This window comes from Polistes canadensis, unplaced genomic scaffold, assembly GCF_001313835.1.
Source record: "Polistes canadensis isolate GaletaPanama2010 unplaced genomic scaffold, ASM131383v1 scaffold_478, whole genome shotgun sequence".
In the NCBI taxonomy this organism is placed as follows: Eukaryota; Metazoa; Arthropoda; class Insecta; order Hymenoptera; family Vespidae; genus Polistes; species Polistes canadensis.
In genome coordinates this window covers 37,175-40,447 of record NW_014570025.1, presented here as the reverse complement: position 1 = coordinate 40,447, position 3,273 = coordinate 37,175, and positions in this window count along the sequence as shown.

Here is a 3,273-nt window from a genome sequence, read left to right as displayed (position 1 = left end):
TATAGCATTTCTTTATGTATCTGATAGTTTGGAACTACGGTTTAATTCAAAAAGTAGCAAAGCTTTCTTTCTTAATATATTTAATCATTTTTAGCGACGGATAAAAATTGCTACTAGAAACAAAACAGAACGAATGTCAGGTTTATTACAATCGATTTTCGTTGAAAAAGAATTGAATTCTTCACGAAAAGTAACAAAAAAATTTTGTAATGAAATGATTTTTTCCCCTTGTTTTAGACTGCAGTTGTTCAAATATGTAATCTATTTGTTGGATTTTATTGGAACTAACACTTTTTATTTGCTAGTATACGCTTTAAAGCTGGACAGAAAACGTTTCATAGCTTCTGGTAAGTAGAACTTCTTTAGATTTTTAATAATTCTCAACAACGATTCAATTTAAAAAGCAGCGAAAAATTTTTTAATATATTTACAACTTCTAAGCGAAGGAAAAATGTGCTATAAGAATCTAAGCAGAATAGACGTTTGGATGACTACAATCAAATTTTGTCGAAAAACAATTGAATTCTACACGTAATGTAACAAAAAAAAGTTGTTGTAAGATAATATTTTCTTTTTTCATTTACTGCAGTTTTCGAAAAGTATATGATATTTGCTAGATTATATTGAGTATACCTTTTTTTATTTGTTAGTATACGCTTTAATACTTGACAGAAATCGATTTATAGCTTTTGTAATAAATCACTTAATTAGAAATTGGTAGTTTTTAACTACGATTTAAACCAGAAAATATCGAAAATTTTTTTCTTATTAAATTAAAACATTGTTAGCGACATTAAAAATATGCTACTAGAAACAAAGCAGAATAAATGTCCGGCTTACTACAATCGAGTATCGTTGAAAAAGAATTAAATTATTTACGTAAAGTAATCAAAAAATGTTGTATTAAAATGATTTTTTCCCTTTTCTTGGACTGCAGTTTAAATAATTTTTTTTGCTTGATTTTATTGGACCTAAAACTTTATATTTGTTATTATACGCTTTAAAACCTAAAAGAAAACGTTTTACAGCTTTTGTTATGTTGCATTTCTTTAGACATCGAATAATTTTGAAATACCAATTAATCTAAAAAGTAGCGAATATTTCTTTTTAAATATATTAAAAATTTTTTAGCCAAGGTAAAAATGTTCTATTAAAAACTAAACAGAATATACGTTTGGTTGACTACAATCGAAGTTTGTTAAAAAACAATTGAATTCTACACTTGTAGTAACCTAAAAAAGTTTTAATAGAATGTTTTTTTTCTTTTTTTCTACTGCAGTGGTTAAAAAAAAAACGATATTTGCTAGATTTTATTGGACATAACACGTTTTATGTGTTAGTATATTCTTTAAAACTTGACAGAAAACGTTTTTATGCTTTTCTCATATAGCACAATTTTAGAAATTTTATAGTCTTTAACTACGATATAATCCAGAAAGTAGTAAAAGTTTCTTTTTAAATATATTACAAAATCTTTAGCGACGGTAAAAATGTTATACTAGAATAAAAGCGAATTGGATGTCAGCTCTACTACAATCGAGTTTCGTTGCAAAAGAATGGAATTTTACACCCAAAGTTCCAAAAAAAATTTATAATAAAATGATTTTTCCCTTTTTTTTTGTACTGTTGTTAGTAAAATATAAATGTTATTTGCTAGATTTTATTTGACTTAACACTTTTCATTTGTAAGTATAAGCTTTTAAGCTAGACAGAAAACGTTTCAAATTTTCTGGTAAGTAGAACTTTTTTAGATTTTTAATAATTCTCAACAATGATATTTTCTAGAAAGCAGCGAAAAATTTTTAAATATATAACCAATTTCTTAGCGAAGGTAAAAATGGGCTATCAGAATCTAAGCAGAATAGACGTTTAGATGACTCCATTCGAATTTTTTCGAAAAACAATTGAATTCTACACGTGATGTCACAAAAAAAAGTTTTAGTAAAATGATATTTTCTCTATTCTTCGACTGCAGTTTTCGAAAAGTAAATGATATTTGCTAGATTATATTAAATATACCTTTTTCTATTTGTTTGTATACGCTTTAGTACTTGAAAGAAAACGTTTTATAGCTTTTGTTATACATCACTTTATTCGAAATTGATAGTTTTTATCTACGATTTAAACCAGAAAATATCGAAAATTTTTTATTAATTAAATTAAATTATTTTTAGCGACAATAAAAATATGCAACTTGAAACAAAGCAGAATAAACTTCCGGCTTACTACAATCAAGTATCGTTGAAAAAGAATTGAATTCTTTACGTAAAGTAATCAAAAAATGTTGTATTAAAATGATTTTTTCCTTTTTATTGGACTGCAGTTGAAATAATTTTTTTTGCTGGATTTTATTTGACCTAAAACTTTATATTTGTTATTATACGCTTTAAAACCTAAATAAAAACGTTTTACAGCTATTGTTATGTTGCATTTCTTTAGATATCCAATATTTTTTAACTACTAATTAATCTAAAAAGTAGCGAATATTTCTTTTTAAATATATTAACAATTTTTTAGCCAAGGTAAAAATGTTTTATTAAAAACTAAACAGAATTTACGTTTGGTTGACTACAATTGAATTTGGTCAAAAAACAATTGAATTCTACGCTTGCAGTAACCTTAAAAAGCGGTAATAAAATGAATTTTTTTCTATTTTTGACCGTAGTGGCTAAAAAGTAAACGATATTTGCTAGATTTTATTGGACATTACACTTTTTATTTGTTAGTATACGCTTTAAAACTTGACAGAAAACGTTTTTATGCTTTTCTTATATAGCACAATTTTAGAAATTTTATAGTCTTTAACTACGATATAATCCAGAAAGTAGCGAAATTTTTTTTCTAATTAAATTAATACATTTTTAGCGACAATAAAAATATGCTACTAGAAACAAAACAGAATAAATGTCCGCCTTACTAAAATCGAATTTCGTTGAAATCAAATTGAATTTATCACGTAAATTAACTAAAAAAATTTGTGATAAATTGATTTTTTCCCCTTTTTTATGACTGCAGTTGTTTAAATATAATTGTTATTTACTAGATTTTATCGGACCTCATACTTTTTTTTTGTTTGTATACGCTGTAAAACTTGAAAGGAAACGTTTTATAGCATTTGTTATATAGCATTTCTGTAAAAATTTGATAGTTTATAACTACGATTCAATCTAGAAAGTAGCGAAAATTTTTCCTAAATATATTGAAAAGTTATACGCGACAATAAAACTGTGCTTCTAGAAACAAAACAGAATAGATGTCCGGCTTACTACAATC